The sequence below is a fragment of the Larus michahellis genome, chromosome 9, assembly GCF_964199755.1.
Source record: "Larus michahellis chromosome 9, bLarMic1.1, whole genome shotgun sequence".
Taxonomy (NCBI): Eukaryota; Metazoa; Chordata; class Aves; order Charadriiformes; family Laridae; genus Larus; species Larus michahellis.
Window position 1 is genome coordinate 36,848,478 of NC_133904.1, and position 22,828 is coordinate 36,871,305.

General features: G+C 43.3%; 1 protein-coding gene across 6 annotated transcripts in view; it reads left to right on the plus strand.

Annotated features, from left to right (window-relative positions):
- The window catches only part of AMOT (angiomotin), a 68,917-nt gene that overhangs the window by 558 nt on the left and 45,531 nt on the right, over positions 1 to 22,828 (plus strand). Inside the window, exons 1-2 of one of the 6 annotated variants that reach the window (XM_074600568.1) lie at positions 11,426 to 12,283; positions 20,433 to 20,947. The exons of 1 other annotated variant lie outside the window; for it this stretch is intronic. The gene's annotated coding sequence lies outside the window, so the exon portion shown is untranslated. Of the gene's footprint in view, positions 1 to 819; positions 891 to 11,425; positions 12,284 to 20,432; positions 20,948 to 22,828 lie in introns of those variants that run through there. 4 more of the 6 variants (XM_074600569.1, XM_074600571.1, XM_074600566.1 and 1 more) reach the window with 4 other exon arrangements.

The window sequence follows — 22,828 nt, forward strand, 5'->3', positions numbered from 1 at the left end:
CACCACCGTCCCCGGCGGAGGTGGGCGGGTGTGGGGCAGTTGTGGGGCTCAGCCCTCAAACGCCGGGACCGCGTCCCGTGTTTGGGGGTCGCCGCAGGCACCTTTGGTGGTCTCGGGGAAGCCCCCCATGGGTGAGCGGCGAGGTGAGGTGAAGGCTTCGAGGGCTTGTGATGGAGGCTGTTTGATGGGTGTTGTAGTGGGGACAGAGGGGTCTGTGTGAAGGGTAGAACAGAGCGGTCCCATCCCTTCCCAGGTCCATTTTCAAGTCTAGATAATGAAGGGGGTGTTTTGCTTCCTATAGCCCTGCAGAGGAGGTCCAGGGCCTCTGCCCCTGCTGCAAGAGATGGTGCCTGCTCTGACCTCCTCTTCCCACCATAGTCCTTGTCCCTGCCAGCCCCGCAGGATCTCACCCGCCTCTGCCCAAACTCTGAATTAAGCAGAAGTGACTCCAAATCCTCCTGCTTTGATCTGTGTGAGAACAAAATGCCAATCTGTGGGTGATAAACCCCCAAAGGGTTAAAAGCTTTGCATTTTCATCCTTCCCTGGTGGATAGTGGGGATCCCACCAGCCCTTTGAGGCTCTGGGTTTAGCCATCCCTGCTACTGCTTCATGGTCTGCCCTCAGGTCAAAAGATTATGCCTTTCATTAGCAGAATGATTCAGGTAGGCCTGTAGATATTCACTGTGAGATTTACCACATGGTCGAAATAGAAGCACAAATCCCACCTGTCTCAATTCTGGGGTACTTTTTGAAGAAGGTGAGTGCTGGAAGGCCGGATCTTTACTGTGGAGGAGCTGTGGCGGACACCGGAACTTGGGTGACCTTAAACATCCTCTGCTTTTGCTTGATACTGTAAATAGCCAAGAACTGACTGAATTGCCAGCATAAGGTAGGTGAGCTCGGCACTTCTATACTGCAGGCTCCTGGGTGCTGTTCTGACTTCTCACGACATGCTGGTCCTGCCTCTGGCCCTTGGCATCCCCACCTGGAGTCTCCCATTGTGAAATGCATAAAGAAGATCCCCATTCTGTTTTCAGGTTAAAATTTTCAGAGTGTCACCTCTGATAAATGATCCTTAGTTCATCCCTAATGAAGTATAAAATAGCAAATTCAATTTTAGTTCACTTTTCGTTTTTATTCCACTTTTTAATGATAATTTTTCATTAAGCATCTAATCCTGTCCTGGCATTTCTCATCAGTAAGGCTCAAGGTGCTTTACAAAAGAGGTAAAAATACGATTATTCCAATTATCCTTATTAAGGCTTAGGTTTTGGGCAGCTTCTGTAGATAATATAGGCCATAAATAATTAAGAGTACAATCTAATTAAAAGAAATCCCCAGTAGTAAACCAAAGTGCCACACTGAAGAAGCTAGCCTTCAAAGGCACGGCCTTGTAACCTAATCTCCCTGATAGAACAGCATCCCATTAACCCACAAATCTTGCCTCTCCTGACCTGTCTGCCCCAGCAACAGGTACTTCCATGTGCCTGTGCAGGACCCAAGGGAGGGAGAGGGTCAGGGAGTTCCAGTGACCAAAAGCAGTCTGGAGAGTGTTCTCCTATTAAAGTCCATTATCTTGTCATTTGAATAAAGATCTCATGTTCGGAGCCTTACCAAAGTGTACAGCCTGAACTGAGCAAGGTTAGGCATAGAACTAATTTAGCTTTTTAGCAGAAATAGTTATTGGAGTCCAGAAGATACAAAGAAGGTTGTGGCCTGGATCCAGTTTGTACATGACCTAAATAGAATTCTGACCCCGAAACTTGCTCTGAATACCTTGTCAAATTTCATCAAAGTTGGACATGAACTTTCATGTTTGGGAGTTTAGGCTCTAGGTTGCTAGTGCTAAACTGGGTCTGTGTATCCTGACACCTGCATGTCCCCGCTGGAAGCTGACTGTCTTGGGACTGCTGTTTATCTACATAATTCAGCAGTAGGGCTACATGGGTGAAATCCTTGTTCTCATTCCAAATACCTACTGTCACATATTACTTATTCTGTGGGAATGTTTTTGCTCCGATTTGTGGTTACACAGTGTTCAGTGATGACCTAATTGCAACATTCTCATTAGGCAGAGAATTTCTGAGTTTGGCTTTATAGTTCACCTTCTCAGTAAGTAAATCGTTGCTCCGTAACACTGACTACCATCAGTACTGTCACTTTAGCCTAATGTTGTATGAGGGATCATAAGGCCCTTTGAAGCATGTATATCTACGACACCTTCTCAAACTTTACCATTGTAATGTCTAACTTAGCTCAGAGCAAGCATAGATCATCTTGTCAATGAAAATGCCCAAATCTGATGACCTATAGCAGCTTTCTTACCACTAAAGAAACTGCACCTGTGTTAGTCTGGTGTTGGGTAATATCCTTGAAAGTTGGCGATATATGAGCAGCTACAAATAAAGCTGAAAAAGGCCAAACTGCCTTTCTGACTGTCTCGTGATGAGGCTTCATCTTGGCCAGAGAATGCTGGTGTAATTTTCAAATGTAACTCAAAGGGATGATGATTGCAAGTTACATTAATATGAGTCCTTAAGTCCCATAGGGTCTTGGAGAGACCTATATCTTGATGTATCTGTGCCGTAATGTCTTCATTTGTATTGTGTGAAACTGTAATTCAGTCTCATATGCTGGAAGCTTTGACTAGTAAGGCATGACTGGAGCCCTGAGTAATGCTGGTGATATACTGGAAATGTACTACAAACGATAGAGGAGAACCTACAGAAATAAGGAAGCAGGGAGCAGAGATGTTTTGAGCAGCAGAAAGAGGGAGGGTGAGAACAGAAGAAAGCGGGGAGGGACAAAGGAATGAAAAATATGAAAGAAAAAGCAGGAAGCAAACTAAAACACCACTGTTGTAGGTGATGATTGGTGTGGGTGAGGCTTTGCAATTGAACCAAGTTTCCCTAAGAACATTATCATATGCTACTTATGGCAGGGAGGAGAAGGGAAGAGGGTTCCTGGAGAATACCCACACAATGAAGGCTTTGGTTTCTTCCCTCGCACATTTGTAGAGCACTCACATCTTTCCCTTACCCCAGGAGACATTCCCATTTCCTTTCATTTACCAGTGTTTGGAAGGCGGAAGGAGATGAGGCACTGTTGGGTTCCCTTATTAACTTAATCTGTGGGAAGCCCTACATAAATCATTGAATTTCCTAGTCTTGATAGAACGAGATATTTGTACAGCGAAGTCAAACAGAAGATCGAGGTTCCTGCACAGGGAGGCTTTGACGCTGTTCCAGTCCTGTGCCTGTGACTCTTACGCGTGCATTTCTTTGAAGTCTGAAGCTTAGGAGTCTGCATTAATGATCAAGGGACAGAGCTGAATACGGAATTCATATGGTATGAAGGTAAAGGTGTGGGTATGTATGTGGGAAGGGAATATTTAAGAGCAGTCGGGCACATATAGCTAATATATTTTAAAAAAAAAAAGTAATCATGTTAATTTCCTATAGTTAACTCAAGTTCTCAAGGCTTTTAGCATCTTCTCATTCTTTGTAGATCAGTGATCTCTTGCTGAGTCCTGTCATGTCCAAAATACTAGCTTCCTTGAAAAGTAGAGAACTTCAAGTTTGAAACCTTTTGTCTTTTTCTACAGTGGGAAACTTGCTCTGATCCCTTGGGCAGGAATCCCTGTTCCTCATGCAGTGTTTTAGAGCTCTGTGCTTGGTATTTGGCTGTCACTCTGTCCCACTCAGCCAAATGTTGGTGATTCCTGAATGCTTAAAAAGTTCATTGGGACTCTCTGCAGATGTGAACCTCTTCTGAAGCTGAGATTTGTCAGGAGCAGAATGCATTAGGACAATTATTTCTGATTTTGACGTATGACTGGTTTTTTTGCCACTGTGTTTGTTCCTTTTCCGGCTCTTAGCTGTTTCTCTAATTCAGGAGCTGTCCTTCCCATTTTTTACTTCATAAAGTGAAATAGTCAAAGTAAAATACTGTGTATCTTGCTACACTTAATATGCAGATATCTACTGACTGAAACAGTGAAATAGACCCTGTGTGCCAATTTCTGACCCGCTATTTTAACTGTTTTTTCTGGAACTCCATCCTAATTGCTGCTTTTCTTGATTTAGCAGCAAAACAGTTCCCCTCCAAGCCCCCCAGGATTACCAAAATTCAGATTTTTCTGAAGAAGCAAATATCAGATTTTCCCTTATATTTAGGGACCTTATGAAGTAGATCCTGAGGTGGTATTTATGTCCTACCAGATATGGAGCTGCTTTCAAAGAACTGGCCCTAGGCACCAGGGGATTTGCAGTCTTTGCTCTGGATGTCTCCCACGTGGTGGAGGAGTATAGAGCTACCACGGGGCTTTGGGAGCATGTGGCACTTGCTGGTATCACTCACGCTCCCGCATCATTTAATTCAGCAATGGCTGCACACTCCACCTGATACGAAGGTTGACTGCACTCCTCAAGTGGAAAAACTGGGGACCCCAGGCCTCTCCCTGTGAATGACAGGGAGCCCTTTTTCCAACCTAATGTTGCTGCTGTAAATTGAATCTCTTCAGCATCCCTAACGCTTTCAAGCCACCCTCATTAATAAGTTGCTGAGTGCCTTGTGGGCATTGAAAGGGAGGAATGGCAGGTCCAGCCCCAGCAACGCAGAGTTGAGCTGGGGCAGCAGCTTGGAGCTTGGCAGCCATTCTCCAGTCATGGCTTTACTCGGACTCAAATTGTCTGCATTATGAAGTCTCAGGTATTTTTTTTTAAACATTGGATTTCTTGATGCATTTACTACATAGTGTAAATTAATATTTATGAAGGTGTCTGAGGTCTTTGGATCAGTTATGTCATATAAAGCTCTGATCCAAAGCCCACTGTAGCCCAGCTGAAAAAACGCATCTCTGACATTGTTCTCCCCTCTTGCCCCCAGGGAATTAAAAAGACAAATTATTTTAAGCAGTTCAACATGTACTGAGCTTTAGTTCATTAGCTAAGAAAGAGTATAATGTCTTTCCAGGACTATGTTCAAAACTAAAGAACAAAAAGCTACCTTGAAAAATGGCCATTGGGAAGCAGACCGGCAAAAGCCAAGAAACTTGAGCCCTTGCTAATGAATACTCTGTCCTTAACTCACATTGTCTCTTTTGTTTCCCACACTTTCACGAGCTGCACATGGATTCAATTTGCCAGTCTTTAACCCTTCTTACTGATGCCTGATCTGTGCATAGTTTAGAAACTGGGACAGCTGTCACTTAGGTACTTTATTTATTTGCTCCTGATCTGTTTGTCTCTGTGCAGTCTCAGTCTCGGATGCAGTAAAGTAATCCATGAGGCATGTGGACAAGACTTGGGTGCAAGCTGGGGAGAAGGAGTCAAAGCTTTCCCAGCTTCCTGGCAGAGGGTGCAACAGAGGCAGGGCTGGGAGCGGGTTTGCTTTGATTAAAACATAGTAGCGTTTCCACTGTGACTACTGTAGGGGAAGGTGTTGGTGTTATACCAGGACTTTTTTTAAGAAGAGCTGTTTTTCTTGGTGTAGCTCTAAAATTGATGGAAAGTCAGGGTGGAGCCAAGGAATTTGGCATCACGGGAATTCTCACACCAGCTTGTCTTTGTGCTACAGCACAGCAGAAGTGCTTTCTGCAGAGAGAAGCATTAAACATCAGATGTTTATTTGCAACAGTGAAATTTATTCCAGTAAATGATGGTTGCCCATAGTAAGCATTACTTCTTAGTAATGATTGTACTGTTTCAAAAAACATAACTAGCTCCTAGAGCTGCTGCTTGCTAAATTGATAAGGATCTAATTAATCATCCATTTAAAACAAAAATGGCATTCCATTTCAAAAACATAATGCGGCTTCATTCCTCGTTTTTCCCCTAGATAACTATTGAACAAAGATCACCAGCAGAGAGTGCTGGTGCTCTTCTAGAATGTGGCAGCAGCTTCTGAAGTGGATTGTAATTCTATTTTTAGTTTTTTATTCCTGTGAAAATGAAATGTTAATCAATTATCTGTAACTTGACATCTTGCTGTCTCTAATTATCAATCATTTTGTAGCTTACCACAGGAGAAAGGTCGTTTTTAGGAGCACAACTATGTGCTCAGAAAAATTATAATTGCCACTTTTTGAATCAATTATTTAACAGAACTTCATATATTTTGTTCTAATACATTTGACCTTTTTTGTACATGATATTATTTCTCTTTTAATTTTTCTTCTTTAATTTCATGTTCAAAATAATCTATTTACTATTCAGTACATCTTCTATGTAGTGGGGGAAGATGGCCCTGCTCCTACCATTAGTAGAGCTCAAGCGTCTATATGGCACTCATTGTTTCTCCAAGACCATACTTTTAACCTTTCCAGGCAATGGAAGGTTACTTCCAGCCCAAGATTATTTTTGGTTGGGCCTCTTTCATTTCTCAGTTCTGAGTCTGATTCTGACATCAATATTAAAAATAAGTTGCAAAAGCTTTACATCAAAAAGCACCCCCTCTCCCCTGTCCCCATGTTGTTTATCAATACAGTTGTACCATTGTAAGTCGTGGAGACTTTGAAGAGGTTAGGCTTTTTGATTTCTAATCAGCTGTGGTTTTCCCCTCTTAATCTTTATGGTCATTGAAATACCGGGATTATCAAATCTGCTTTTTGCGGCAGAACCTTGCTGTACATCTCGCTCTTGTGATTTCATACGTTCTTTAATCATCGAGAGCAAACAAAGACTGTGTTGAAGTGCAGGGCCTCTGTGCCTTACTCTTGCAGTTCACTCTCATCCAAATCCATTGAAAGTTGAGGGAATCTTTTAATTAATTTCAGCAGATTTTGAAGAGACATCTCTTTTTAAAGAGGCATGAGAAGCAAGAGTGCAGAGAAGCAAGGGAGATGGTCAACTTTCATGTATCAAGGTTGTTACTACAACTTGATACAGTTAAAGGCTTACGGGTCCTTCTTTGGGAGAACAGTGTCTTGTAAGGAAATCCCTTTGTCCAGACTAACCCTGCTGTCCTTATTTTGCCAAAACTACATTTAAGTCTAAGGGACTGGGATGTGAATGTGTTTAGAGCAAAGCTGAAACATTTAATTTATTTTTCCATAGTTGGCAGTTGTTTGTCCCTCTTCTGGTTACACAGCTTTCTTCTGAAATTCTGCATAAAAAGGGGCCAAGGTTCAGCAGTTAGAATAATTCCCTTTACAGGTGGTACCTGATCAATCAATTCATGGGTGACACATCACTGCTGACCTCTAGGTTGCATTTCACTGTGGTAAGCTGTTCCTTTTCTCCCCCTCCGTCTGCAGGCCCTTTCTTCACCCAAGGAACTGTGCCAAACTTGAGTTACACTCCATGAGAGGTACCATCCAGACTGACACACTTTTAAAAAATCACATGCAGTAGCATACAAAACCGTAGATGAGCAGAAGCCATGTTACAGTGTAAATCGCAATATAGACAAGACATGAAGTTGGCTATGCAAAAGTCTCAGTAGCAGTTATTTACCTCCCAGAAGTTATATGTTCATTTAAGTTTTATTATATAGAATTGGTAGCTTAATAAACTTGTGTAGAAACACAACAGCAGTTACTTAGTGAAGGACAGAGGAATACATACTGCATAATTATTCCTGCTCTTGTGTTTTGAAAAGTAGAATTTTTCAAGAAATTCTGAGCATGTCAAGTTTCATGGTGTTGGTCTATGAATACCTGTCATCACCATCTGTTGGTGAATGATAACTGGTTTTATGTATAATTCATACTTCAGTCTCATGTCCATCAGATTGATTTTGTTTCTCTTCAGAAAGCATAGCTGGTCTCCAGCTGTACCCAGTGGCAGGACCTGAGGGAGCCTTTGAGGGTGTATTATGTCTTGGGGCTGGATATAGCAGCAACATCAAACCCTCTAAATACAACTTAAAAATGGCCGTGACCACCCTGAAGGCCCTGAGTGCTGTCCACTCCGGTGGTAAGATGTCAGCAGAAGCTGCGATGCTGTGCGTCCAGGTTCGCTGTACGTGTGGGCAGCAAGGGAGGTTCTGTGGCTCTCAGAGACTTTACAAGCCTAGACTGAACTCCCAGCATGGCTTTGGACAAACCACTTAACCCTCCTGTGCCTCGTTGCCTTCTCCACAAATTTCTTGTGATTTCTTACGCAGTTTTGAAATCTGATCTTGTTTTGATCTGTATCCCCTAATATATTTGTTCATTTACTTCCTTTTCTGCAATATATGTATCTGTCAAACTATTTGGCTTCTATGGTAAGAAAGATAAAGTAATCTCCCTTGTCAGAATTACCTATTCCTTGCCTCTGCTCACCTAGTAAGCTTAGCGTCATTTCCTCCTCTTAGTCTTTTTGACTATTGCTTACATTACTGTTTCTTTACTGTAGGGCCATTATTTCACCCAACAGCGTATTTAGAGACTAGACAAAGAACCCCCCGCTTTGGTGGTGGGGGGTGTACTGTCTGGTCCCAAGAGCTAAATGGCACTTCTGAGCAGTATTAACAGTTTATTTTTATGTGCAAGAAGAAAAGCTGTGTTAAACTGGCCCGAGATCAGAGATCCACAGAAATTAATTTACACCCTTCTCAGCTGCACTGAATGAACGCAGAACTGAGTGGTGTTTTCTCTCTGTACATGAGGGATAATATCAGCAGCTTCCTGAGCTCCAGCTGCTGCAGACAAAGGACGGCAGAGTTACAAGGATTCCTGGAGGGAGGAACTTTAAGATGGAGGAATTTTAAAGAATGTGAAGGACAACCTCTTAAAAAATTGTAGGTGGAGCAATTCCAGGTCATCCAAACACTTCGTAAGCCCAAGATTTATTTTCCTACTTTGAACTAGTTGCCGTTGTGGCGTTTATCTTTTGTGCTTTTTAACACATCTACTGTGACCTTTGTATGATTGTATAAATTGGCCCGAGTACGCTAGAACAGTTATTAGGAACCCCTTTCTTGTGTTGTTTCCTGAATTCCCACATTGTGGCGTGATGTGTGTATGGAAACTGCTCGCTTCCTCCGCTGGCAGCCGTTCAGATGTGTGCTGGGCTGGGCGGGGAGCCGGGTGAAGGGAGGATACAGAGGGAGAATATTTTAAGGAAGAGAATGTGGATTTCGTACATCTTTGTTCTTTTTCAGTTCCGATAAAGCTGTTATCTCCGGTTGTGTGGGTTAAACATGAATGGTGCTAGTGCTCTGTAGAATAAACAGGGGCAGATGAGTTGAGGTTGTTATGCCTCAGGCAAGGCTAGCTGCTTTTCAGCATCTGCATTAAGCAATATTTTTACTTTCCTGGTGACCTTCTCTCTTTACTCCCTACTATTTTCTTTTAGCGTGTGGGAGGGAGACAGGATGTGTGATTGAAGCATAGTTTATGACTCTTTAATGCACTGTACCTATATATTTCCCTTACAACTCCACCCCACAGCATCTAACAAATATGTGCTTCATTAGCTTGTTCCAGTGAATGAATGTGGGGGGGGGAGGGGGGAGATGTTTATATATGCTGCATTTGGGATTTCTGAAATTTGACTTCCTGAATTTTTTTCCAGATCTTTCTTTTCAATGTTAACAGTTGTGAATGTTGGAAAGGATTTGTTTGCTTAGAGCAATTAAAAGATAAATGGCTGAATCATGTTATCTGTTCTCACACGAAGAGCCCTAATGAACTCTAGCAGGGCCAAGTTTCACAGTGCAAGGATTTGACATGTGGCCAGTTTTTGCACATTTAGTACTTTTGGAAACTGGTGTCATTTTACAGCCAAACCTTACCAAACTGGGATTATTTGCATGGCCAGGCCTTAGCATATTAAGTCAGCTGTGGACACACCGTAAGAGCTTCTCTCATTTTTTGTTTTGCTCTTTGTTGAAATTACAAGTTAGTGTACAGGAGCTGGGAGACAAGCAGAAGCTGTCGCTCGGAGTTCATGGACAGGAGTGAGCTCAGAGCAGGAGGATTCAAGTGCATTGTATGCCAGAGGCAGAGGAGGAGGTAGATTGTGAGAAAGGCAAGGTACCATTGTTTGTACGCAAATAGGTCCCTATTGAAGGACCAGTTTGTTATCTCGGGCCTTGTTTAGAGGGGGGGATTTGCCCTGATTACAGACTAGGAGAAGTTAAAGTTGCTTACCCCATTTCAGAACTCTCTGACACAGAGGTTGGTGCCACTGCAGAAATGACTGCGTTGTTGCCATTACTAAGTGCTGCTAGGTCTTCTAAAACAGGGAGCGTGGCTTCAGCCTTTCTTTTTATCAACATTTTGGCATCCTTTGACTGGCCTTCTTTGAAGGGGGAGGCATGCACAAAGGTGATATGTTCATGCTTTTCTTTAAAGGTTGTTACATGTTTAAAGCCCAACTATCTTTTAAGTTGAAGTTCAACGGCGTGATTCCAGGTGCTAAGGCCTTCAAACAAGCAACACCTCTGAATGGAGCTACCATCTTTTATCATGTGTTAAAATGATAAAACACAGCAAAATGGAGCCCCCAATATAAGAAGGATGTGGACCTGCTGGAGTGAGTCCAGAGGACGCCACAAAGATGATCCGAGGGCTGGAACAGCTCTGCTATGAAGACTGGCTGAGAGAGTTGGTGTTGTTCGGCCTGGAGAAGAGAAGGATCCAGGGAGACCTTATAGTGGCCTTGCAGTACCTAAAGGGGCTACAGGAAAGATGGGGAGGGGCCTTTTACACGGGCATATAGCAATAGGATGAGGGGTAATGGTTTTAAACTGAAAGAGGGGAGATTTAGATTAGGTATCAGGAAGAAATTCTTTACTGTGAGGGTGGTGAGCCCTTGGCCCAGGTTGCCCAGAGAAGCTGTGGCTGCCCCATCCCTGGAGGTGTTCAAGGCCAGGCTGGATGGGGCTTGGAGCAACCTGGTCTAGTGGGAGGTGTCCCTGCCCAGGGCAGGGGGGCTGGATGATCTTTAAGGTCCCTTCCAACTGTCCTATGATTCTATGAAAATTGTGGTTGCATTTGGGGAAAGTACTGAAGTCTTTTCTGTCTCCGCTTTCCACACCAGCCACAAGATCCAGCTGTGTCGGGGCAGTAGAGGTCGGTGGATGTTCACTGTTATGACAGGCTGAGCCTCGGAAGACTCCGTGATGTATATGCTAATTTTAAGCACTACACTGTATACAGGGAACTCCTTTAATATCCTCCCTATATGCAGTGAGGCACGATCCGTTCTTGCCACGCTTTCAATTATTTTCAGCATTTGGCCAGCAAAAGGCGGGCGAGTCAGATGCTCGGCCGGGGTGGGCTGGTGCGGACCCATTTAACTCCGCGGACTCAGTGGAACGCTCCGTACCCCTTGGGGCTGGCTCCCGCGAACGCTTGTGCTGCTGGCCAAGTGGCTGGCTGGAGGAGGCCCTGCTGGCCCTTCGGGGCGGGGCCGGGCCGGGGGGCGGTCCCCGGGCGGGGGCGGGGCGGGGCGGTGCTTCCTACCCGCCCCGGCGGAGCCCCGTCCCGCGGGGCGTCCGCGCCGCAGAGCCCGGCGGAAGGAGGCGGAGGAGGGAGCGGAGCTGCCCGGCCCGGCCCTGCCCTTCCCGCTGTGAGCCCGCTGCCGCGGGGAGCGTGTGCCCGGGGGACGCCGCTGCCGCCCGTCCGGCCCCGCGGGGCTGCTCCGGCCTCGCCTCGCCCCGCTGCGCACAGGTAACCGCGGAGAAGGAGGCGCGGAGCGGAGCAGCCTCTCCCGGCCGCGATGCTGAGGGCCGCCCTTCCCTGCCGGGGCCGCGGGAGCTGCCGCTGACAGCGGAAGCTGCGCCGGGCCACCTCCACCGGGACGCAGACTTTCCCTTCTTTTTGTTCATTCTGCCATTCTTGAGATACCGCTATCCTTCTTCCAAGGACTGCGGGCAGGTCCTGTCTGACTGTACCGGATTTTTACCCATCTATCCTGATTGCCTGTCTGAAAGTATATTTATTTTTTAATAAAAGAAAAAGTGGAGCCACAAATCCAGTTGATAGCACGTTCCCCTTTCTGTGGAGTCCAGTTTGTTTCTGCAGTTAAAAAAGTTTACCCCCCCGCCCTCCAGTTTTATTGACACTGAGGATGAAGAAGGATTTGCAAGTGAAAGCGCCTTGAAATACAACATCTTTTAGAGAGAGCTCTGCAGTTCGCTTGTTGAGTCTCGAATTCCACCCTTTGCCCCTGCTGAATCCACTGCTCTGCCCTTTACTCTCTGGGGTAAAAAACCAAACAACAACAACAAAAACCCGAGGGGAAAAAAATACCTTTGGCAGCAGGGAAGCTTTGTGTGACTGACCCAACGAGCTACAAGTGTCCAGTTTCTGAAAAGAAGAAAACCCTTTTGTCTTCAGCAGATCAGTAGGTAAGAGACGTGCTCATGGCGCAAGGGACTCGGCGTTCATTCTTGCAGCCTAAACCTGGGAGTTAGGCTAGGTCTCTTCTCTGTCAGCTTTTGCCCATCACTTTTCTCTCCTGTAAAGATTACTCTTCATTTTGCAGAATTCTTGCAAAAAAACACCAACCACTCGTCCACCCGTTTCACCACTGTCAGTAAATAGCTGAAATTAGTAGCAATGTACTTGTGTGTAATTGGATGAAGTAAAATTCCGTGGAAGGCGCTGAAGTGGGTTTGTGTCAGGCTGTGTTTGAAAGCAGCCACGTTTCTTGTGGTGCTCTTTTATTTTCAGAAAATAATCACAGTCATTGTGCTTGTAATCCACGTGTCAAGGTTGTCTTTGCTCATCGTGCTTCACAGAGAAGCATGTATGTGCGTTTACGTATGCACGTGTGCAAACAGGGCTTCCACAGTAAGTTGAGATTTCTTGTTTCACACTGGAATTTGTTTTACATTAAGTGCTTTACTACTGTGTCACAAGGTGTAAAAGTGCTGAACCCATAATTAACACGCCTTTACAGATTAATGAACATGGCTAGGAACATGCTTGGCACTGTACAGAGTGACTACGAGGTTGTGTTTTCTTTGTTTTGAGTTTTTTTTTTTTAAAGTAAGGCTGAAAACGCAGCAGGGACATGTGCACATAATAACTGGATGGAGGCCCAGTCTCTGTGCGGGGAAACATATTTTGTAGCATACTCCTTTCTCTAGGGACGAGTGCTGAATGTGTGCTGTTTTACAAGCGGTAATACCACTGGGAATTTCTGATTTTCCTTCTGCTCCAGCTCTCTACCCACATACCCACTTCCCATGGCCAGAGTTTCATTGCTACCAGTCTTTTGTGCAAGGGAAGGTCTTCTGGAAGTCTGTGTGGCTGGTAGTAGGAGTCTTCTTTGCAGGGAGGATTATATTGTTCCTTGTGTAAACACACAGCGTCCCCCAGCAGGAGGATCTGGCTGTTTCTGTGGTGAATCTGGCCTTGACATCATGCTCTTCCCCACTGCATGGGTTTTTCCTGTAGATGATGCAGGAAATGCTAAATATTGGTCTGTGGTGGTCTCTGATCTGCTTTCTCCCCACCCCCACCCACCCCCCCTCCCCGGGGGGGGATTTCTGTGGGGAAAAAAGGTGGAAAAGGTGTCCCATTCCTTCTTTAGAGGGGGGACTTGCATGCAGCAAGTCAGTGTGCTCTGAGCTGATGGACCCTCAGAGAACTGAGGGTGTCTCAGTCTCTGCTGAGGTGTAACAGCCAGCGGGGCAGCTTGCGAGGTGACTGGCCAGGATCCATCATAAGGGAGAGGACATGGCACAGGTCTTGGCTGTAATCTCACTTTTTTTCTGCTACCCTTGACTTTTTCTGGGGACTTGAGCCTTTCTGCCACATCAGGGTGGGAATACAAGAACCATCTTGAGCTTGTCCTACACCCTTATGCTGCTCCTGTGTGAGTGATGGGCAGCATCATGTAGTTTTTTCAGGGCTGATAAAAAAAACAAGGACCCTACCATCAAGACCATGACCCTGTTAAGTCTTTGGGTCAGGCTTTTGCCAGGGTTACCTCAGTGACTGCTCCTCGTAGGAGTAGGGTCATGAGCTGATCCTGGAAAGATTTGTCCCGTAGTTGAAGTTGCAGGTTCATGTGGGGCACTTGGTCTCCTCTTTTTCTCCAGGACGCTTACTTGCAACATAACCCCTGTCCTTAAAACATTCCTGAGAGCCACAAACAACATGGAATGATTTTTTTCTGCTCTAGCATTTTCTTGAGGAAAGAGTAGGACTTCTAGGAGGAGGCAAAGGGCCACCTGGTCTTCCCCCAAGCTCTTTGTCTTTATAATTCTGGAGAAGTTTTGCAGGCAGCACTGCCTGTCCTGGGGAGGAGGCTGGAGGCAGAAGGAAGCTGGGCAGTGTGGAGTAGGCAGAATGGGCCCTACAGTGGGACATGGAATTTCGGTGGTGCTGGCACCTCATAATTGTGGTATTGTTTGGCATGACATGTATTTAAATTGTGATGGCTGGTTAATGTACCGATAGCATGGTTCAGCATTCTACCTATTTGTGGTGATGCATGACATCAGATTGTGCTGTAAACGCGTGAGAATCGAAGTATTGCTCTTTCCTGAAGCATGCTCAAGCAACTTTGGACTAATGTATGCTTTGTAGCACAAATGCCACGGCTGGGCCAGAAGGTTTTTGTATGTCTGTAGTACAAGTGTATAAAAATTGCCTGTAGTCTGTAATACAGCTCAAAGGGTGGCTGATTTAGACGTGCTTGAGTGTTAAGGTCAGGAGATCACATTCCACAGGTTACTAGATGAAAGTGCTTGAAGAGGGTATAGCATAAATATTTGATTCATATAGAAGGGATTGGTGCAAATTCTTTTATCCCTTCCCCAAAGATGTTCTTTAGGCAAAGCACCCTTAGGAGAAAAAAAAACACCAAACAACAGAAAACTTGTAACTTCTTGTGTGCTAAAGGAAGTAGGACGGAAGCATAGTGTATTATTGTTGAATTCCACTAAAATTCTTCTCATGGGATACACCATCTTCAAGAATAGCTAAAAGAACTAATGTTTTTAAATGTAAAATGACTCATAATGCATGGGCTCTTGTAGTTGGGTTTAGTGTTGTATGCAAACATTGCCAGCTGGTGGGGATCTTTATGGATAAATAAGAACTATATTTGTACAAGAAGGCTTGAATGATGTATTTCAGATGCATCCTGATTAGCATAAGCCATTCACTTTGCAAAAGAATAGCAAGAATCCCAGAAGTGTAGATAATTTAATAGTTCTCTTGTTCTCTTTATCCTGTCTTTCGCCAGCAGACAGACCAATCTTTTTGTTTGTTTAGAAATAAGGTTGCATTGCTTCACTGCCATGTTTTCCTAACCATGACAGTAAAATGGAGAATTTGCAACCCCCAAGTTCTCAAAAGAAACATAAATGCTTCTCCCTCTTCTATCCCTTCCTTTTGTCTCCAGTTGAGTGTAACGTGACTTTTTCTGGGGGGGTGCGGTGGTGGTGGTTTTTTTGATGGAACAACTTACACCACTGAACTCTACTTAGAGCCCAGCACAATCATGTCTTGGTCTGTGGCTAGGGCTCACTGTTACTACAGTAAATGAACAGCTGAAGTAATATTTCAGCTCGTTAAAGGCTTTATTTTCTTAACGTGGAGCAAAATCTGTTGTAGGTTCATGTTGTTGCTGTATTAATGTATATACAGAGATAAGTCTTCAATTTGAGAATTATCAACAGTCCAAGCGCATGTTAATGTATAAATACTTTTAGGTGTGAATGAGTTTAACTGTTCATACCTCTCTTGGGGCAGAACTCCGTTTTGCAGTTCTTGCTTCATTCTTACTGACAGCTTTTAAAGAGCTGCAGAACTGTAACCTGGCGGAAAGACAAAGCCCAGTATAAGAAAGTTCTTGCATGTCAAGAGTTTGTATTAAACTGAAACCTGGCTCCGAACACCTGTAACTTATGAGATTCTCTGTTCAGTGCAGAATGTGGTGTGTGTTAGGTTCAGTTCTGAATTAAAAAGAAAACTATGACCTTGTTCTTGGCATAATGTTCCTGGACTATTAGGTGTTCCCACTTTGGGGTGAAGTGTAAATGCTTTCAGAATAAAGTAAGTTGCTTGTTTTCCCCCATCTTACTGTTGTTGCACATTCCGATATTTCAAGGTATTTTCAGACACTGACTTTTGAAGAAGTCTTCTCAAAGGTTTCCTAATTGAAACAGCCTTATGGATTATTTTTTTTTTCTCCTTGCTATTGTGGACAATATAGTGGGAGTGGAATGTCCTTGGTTGCCAATGTTTGCTGCTAGGTATCCCCCTTCCATGGATACCAAATGTTTATAATAGTGTGAGAACAGCCATTCTTGGTGATTGGCAATGAGGTTGAAGGCTCTTTTTCTCCTCTTCTATCCATTGAAATACAAGAGAGGACTTGGATCTCTTGGTTCTCCATAGAAGTGTTCCAAATTGCCTATCGCTGGGGTTATAAAGTTTCAGGAAGCACTAGAGGATTTGTCAAAATGATTTAGTCCATTGTGTTGTATCTGGGCCACAACCGATTCCTGTAAGCTCGTTTTCTGCTTTCAGAAATTCTTTGCTTGTCTGTCTTTCTGATGAAAAGTTACTTTTTAGATTAGACTTTCATCTACCTTTTATGCCTGATCTTCTCTGTGTATGTGCCCCATATATGGCATCATCATATTGTAGGCTTTAAATCATTGTCTATGTGAAAGAACAGGCACATAGCTGCCCTATGAGTCCGGTTTGGCTGCAGGAGCTTCTCAGTTGCTAAACCCTTTTAGACAGGAGAGAGTGTATTCCCAAACAGCTCTGGAATGTAGTGCCAGCCACAGGAAGAATTGCATACTGCAGCCTCCACGCCATGGCCATACCTTCAGCTTTTGCAAAAGTATTTGGTTCATGCTTTAAACAGTTCTGATGCTGCAGTTGTATCCATGTGAAAATACTGTACTGTATGGAGAACTCTAAAGTCAGCAAATAGCCAAATCTTGGCTCTCTGGAGTAGTCTTGACACGTAATCTTCAAGACAGAAAAAAAAATCTCAACAACTTTGGGGAATATTAATGTAAAGGTGCTCCTAGGAGCAATTAATTTTTAAATATGCAATATAATATTTGTCTTACTTGCCTACTATAAAGGAGTTTTTCAGGGTTCATGAAATTTGTGTTTACCTAGACGCTTGGATGTAATTTTTTGAATATTTGAAATATTGAAATATTTGAAACTTACCTGTGTATAAATGTCCATTCAGGGTAAACCAAACATTTGATGTAAGCAGGAGATTGGTGAATGAGAAATGAATAGGTGAATGAATAGGAATGGAAAAAAAGAAGTCCTGAAAAAACAAAAAATCTGAGAACAAAATAAAAAGGCCTGTGGAAATAAGAGTTCTCAAAGCCTTAAAATCCTGTCTCATTAGAGTAATGGTTATGTGAGGTGCGTAGCTTAAGTGAAGGAAGAACGTGTGTTGGAGTCTCCTGTAGCGCCTGGGGATCATGAGTTGTGGTCATCCTTCATATGATGGTTGTTCGATGTGTCATGCTTTGTTGTGAGCAGCTCCCGCATTGTGAGCTTAGCGCTGGGAAAGTGAGTGCTCTCTCCTGTTTCTAATAGCTGAATCGTCTCATATTTTACTGGCACGCCGTCTGCATTCTTCATCCTGCAGAAGGGGTTCAGAGATAAATACTGCCATTCATACTTGTTTCTTTTTTACTTTCTCATCCTCTCTCAGAATGACTGTTGTCTAATTCAGTTGTGTCTAAGCTTAAAATAACCTTTTTATTTTTAAATACTAAATATTTGAAAATCGTTGGGAGTTTGTAGAGGTCTGGTGATTTTCCTTGGTAACTACTGTTGGACTATATAAGGTTCATCACTATTGATAAGAATAGAGAACCAAGACTTTGTTTAAAGCATAAAAAAGTTTACTGATCTAATAAAATTGTTTTTTAAAGGCCTTGCTATTATTTGTATTAGCAAAGTGTTTACAGTGTCTAATTGTAGACAAGATGTTGTCAAGCAGTTCTTTTATATGAACATCTATGAATTAAGCCAATTTAAGTTTTTGTTTAACGAAATAATTAGCATTTGTAAGACCTTGTCTAAGAGTTGTATCACAGTAATGTTTGTTTGCTTTAAAATGCTACACAACTTGTTTTTTAAAAGATTTACTTAATCTCTTAGGATTATTTACTGTAACCCTCAAGGAAAGTAATTCCACATTTCAGTGACTTTGTTCACTTCAGGGTTTGGTGGACTTTTCCTACTGTACTAATTTGGGTGGTTCTGTGTCCAGCTGAAACAAATTTTATTGCTTCATAGTAGGGCTAGCCCGTCTTGTTGTGGGGCTTGGGAAAAACAGGGTGGGAAAACATATCTTCCTAGTTTTCCCATTGTCTTTTTGAAAAGAAACAAAGCTGAAACCTCCTCCATATTTCCAGGGACACAAAACATAAAACCAGTGTAAGAGAGCCTGCGGATGTGCACAAGGAATTGGTAATCTGTAGTTTACTGAAATCATCACAACTGAATGCTGATATTCGTATTAGGTAAAAACAAATTTGAAAGATTTTTTACTGCAGAACGATAAAGGTTGAAGAGACTGAGAGCAATTATGTAGTCTAGAACCGTAGAGAGCAGGCAGAAAAGTTATGTGAAAAAAAACCCACCTTTTGCTGTTGCCAAGTTGGGATCAGTTGTGGAGCACTTGGATCTTGTTTAAAAAAAGAAAAAGTAATAAAAAATTCTTAGCACCCGTGGGGGATTTACCACCTGGCGATAGACCAATGCACTTCTGATTTGGGGAAGTAGGGATAGCAAGAGCAAATGTGTATGGGAGGCCACTGGCCCCATCCCGAACTGCTCAGGTGGCATTTGGGGGGGACGTTTCTGCGGAGAGGTGTCAGAAGGCTGAAATGGAGATCTGGGCCCAAGATGGTGCCTGTGGGAGGCAAATGGCTTGGAGGGAGCACTTCAGCTGCGTGTTGCCCTGTGAGACACCAGACGGCAGGTTTTCCAGCCCCCGCGAGGCCCTTGCAGTCACGTTCCTCGGGCAGTGGAGAGCTCAATGCATTTTCTTCTGCAAGCACTGCTGGCATTGACTAGAGCTCTGAGTGACGGCTGGGGCACGGGTAGTTACTGTAGATTTGTGCTTAAGGAGCAATGTGTTACCTGTGGTTTCTGCGCAGTGAAGTTCCTTCTAGGACACATTGGTGCTTAAGTGGCATAAGATCGTGGTGTGTTGTTAGTTGCTGACATTGCACCATCGAAACACGAACATGCAGATTTCCTTCATTAGGGGAATGTGTAGCTCTAACTCTTTTGGTTTTGCAGCTGCTAGGGATACCATGCAGAAGTGTCTTCTCCAGCTGTAGACAATACTCAGAAAGTTCCCCTGCCTTCTGCTTGAGCAAGTTCTGGGGTGCCTACGTCCTCGATCAAAATGATTTTGGGCAGGATCTATGCTTAAAATTTTTGCTGCTCCAGTTATGATGGGAAATCTTTCTAGTAGTGATGAAGTTTATATTAGCAAGGGAGAAGTTTTTCTGGTATGGTTTACACAAGGTTTCTGAAGTAATATACCTAAAAACAATTATTTCCTAGTGTAACTGCATCTGCTTTAGAGTGGTTGCTGGAATAGTTACATTGGAAGAAATCAATTCCCTGCATGACATAGTTGTGGCAACAAAAACATACATGTTGGCTAGGACTTAGCCAATCAACGGTGCGCTGTAACGAACCTAGTAATATCTTCCTCCCAGTGTGGTGGTGAGGCTTAATTAATCATCTTACAAGTAATTAAAGGGTTTTACAAGGTGCACATGAAAAACCCAGGTGGTTATGATAAAAGTGGTTTTGGTGGTATTCCTTTATAACATCTTTGCTTTCTAAAAATTTGGTGGTCTGGATCTTCTGTTGGGTTTAACTTTTTTGGGAAAAAAAAAAAAAGGCAGATCCATCTTTTTAACCCATGCTATCTATTGAGATCACAAAATGGGCTTGCTTCGTGATATTGGGTTATCCCAGAACTGCATTAGGTTTGTTCCCTTCCTTGAGCCACAGCATCTCAGAATGAGCATTTAGGCTGACTGACAACCAATAAGTTATCAGTATTTTAACTGTTTCTTTCTATAAAGAAAAAAAACCAAACACAGCCCTTTGAAAAAAGGAAGGCCCGTGCCTGCTTGCTTTCTGTAGTCTGTGACAGGTCCCATTAAATTCTGTAAAACTGCTTTGTGAAATACGAAGAGCTCCTCCATATGGGTGCTTAAAATAGTTTAAATTGTGGCAATGCTAGAAAAAGCCAGAAAATGCCATACTAAAGTTAGGCCACAGTGATCGTTTTCTTCTCTACGCCCTTCTCCACCTGCGGTTTTTATTTATGTCAATTTATGATACAAATATTCAGGATGTCACAACTGACATACGAGGAAAAGCTACCTTACGGTAGCATAAAACAGATCTATCTTTTTGGGGAGTGGGTTTCCATTGTTTTCAGGATTTAAGCTTTTAGGTTCAAATTTTTACTTTATTTTTAATGTAGATGGTGATTCTAATCTTTTTTTATCTCACCAGCAATTAAAACAGCCTGATCCTATCTGTAGGGACAAATGATGCACTGTCAACGTTTTCCTCCCTTCTGATAATGCACATGAAACTGGTTTGCGTGTTTGAAGATTACATTTTACTCTCACATGGTTTTCATTATCTGAGAGCCTGGAGGAGAGGCCTGGACTAAATCAGTGAAGGAATGGAGAAACCACACAATGCAATGAAAATGGTGCTGAGGCATACTTGGGATAGTTGTGGGACCGGGGCTGCTGACGACAGAAGCAGGGCGCTGCCTGAGTGCTAGCAGCAGCAGCAAGAAGCGGAGCATTCGTAAAAGACAAAACAAAACTCGATGTCGAATTAAAATTGCGGCTTGAGTTTACAACAGTTCCCCGATTCTACAAGGATAATTACTGGAAATCTGTGAAGTTTGAAGCAGATGAATCTTGCTCGGTATGCGCTGGGAGGCAGCGCATGAGACCTGGTGTGACAAAACCTGTGTAAGCTTGATCTGGTTTTATCAAGAAGACATCTAAAAGGTGAGATCTTGGGCTTTATGAAGTTAGTAGCGGACCTTATGTCGCCTGTGCTGGAATTAGTCTTTCATTAAATATGCAGAAATTGCAGTGCATGCCATTAAAGGTTTGTCTCTGCAGATGTGTGCGTAATGCTTGGTAGTGCTGCATAACAGTTTAAGGAACTGAATGGTGTGATGTGTTCACTTAGAAATATTCCAAATAAAAACAGCTGGATGAATATACCTAGACTGCTTTTACCATTAGACCAGTATATTCAGAATAAATCATCTTGCCCCTCTGACTTTTGAAATTTTATGGAGGAACTTGAAATTCCATAGCAGTCTTATCAAAATGCTTAAAAGCCATGAAGCATTCCTGTTTATAACAGGCTTTGTAAGTGTTTATTCTTCTCTCGTGTTTTTTTTTTTCCTTTGTAATATAAAACCTAAATTATGTTGGTGAAGATTATAGGTACTTCCCTCTGAAGAAATTGATACTTTAAACTGAGGGAGCGGTAATTCAAAGGTCAAGTAAGGTCTTTTCATTTTTTTCCTTAGACATGTTATTTAGAGGGGGTCTTCCTATGTTGATGTCTTGATTTATTTATCTCAAGCCAGAGCAAGCAACTTGCTGATTTTTCTTCAGGCCTGACAGGCTTTCTTGTGCTGTTCTGTGCCTAAATCCCAATACCACGAGCATTTCAGGAGAATGGTTAGTGGCTCTCGGTGAGACAGTCTAGTCCTTGCTGAAGGTGGACTCAATTTGGCCCAGAAAGGAGTTAGAACCATGATCAGTCTTCAGGTGTTCTGGTGGCCTCTTGCTATAATTGCCGGGTGATCTAATGTAATGGGTATGTGTATTATTTGCACCCCTCCGGGTAACATTGTTCTTGTTTTTAGTTAAAAGAAGGAAGTTTTTCTTGTTTGCCCAGTGACTCTGTCCCTCTGGTATGAAGATGAGTAATGTTGGCGCTGCTCCATGCACCTGCTCAGTGCCACCCTCCAAGATCACCTGAGCCACAGTCAGCAGATCTAGGCAAGCAGGGACGGGACGGTTGAATGAAAGCTGGGGAAGTGTTTATGGTTGGAGTCTGAAACCCACTTTTGGTTAGGAGCAGGTGCTAAAACACTATCACAGCTCTGGGATTTGTTGTGTGCTGCCTTGCAGGTTTGGGTGTTGGCGCCAGACGTTGGGAACTTTTATTCTCAAGGACTGGCTTAGTGTGTATTCTCTCCCTTCCTCCTCCTTGGGTAGGGCTGAAATGAAGAGCATTCGGTGATAACCTGCACTATTCATTAAATAATTTTGGACCTCACCCTTGTGAGTCTGGTGTTCCTAGCCACTTCAAAGTGAATGTGTGTGCAGAATAACCATGTTTCCAGTGGTCTTACAGACACTCATGTTAAGCGACTTTTGCAGGATCAGGCAATCAACCTGCTGGGTTTTGCGTAGGCCATGTAGCAAAGGCATATTTCTGTTAAACACTGGGTGACTCAGCATGTGAGCTAGTCTCTGCGATTGCCCGGGGACTTCACAGCCAGTCCTTTCTATGTTATCTCTGTTTTGTGTTGCCCTCTTCTATTACAGTGTGCAGGTACTTCTGAAGATAACTCTGCACCTAAAAAAACAACCTAAGACTTCGTCTAACTGATAGCATCCCATCACCTGTTGCCAGCCAGGATAAGCATTATCACATGCACATCTTTTAAGAAAAACATAGAATTACTTAGCAAAACTTACTGCTTGGGTTTGAAGCCTGACACTGTCACTGGATTGTTTTGTGTGTGTGTGACACAAAATCTAGTAGAAAACTGAAAGCGCTTAACTGTACTCCAGCCCTTTTGGGATGGTGAACCTGTTCCCATCCCACCTGATGTGTAAGCTAATTAGCTTCTTGGCTAA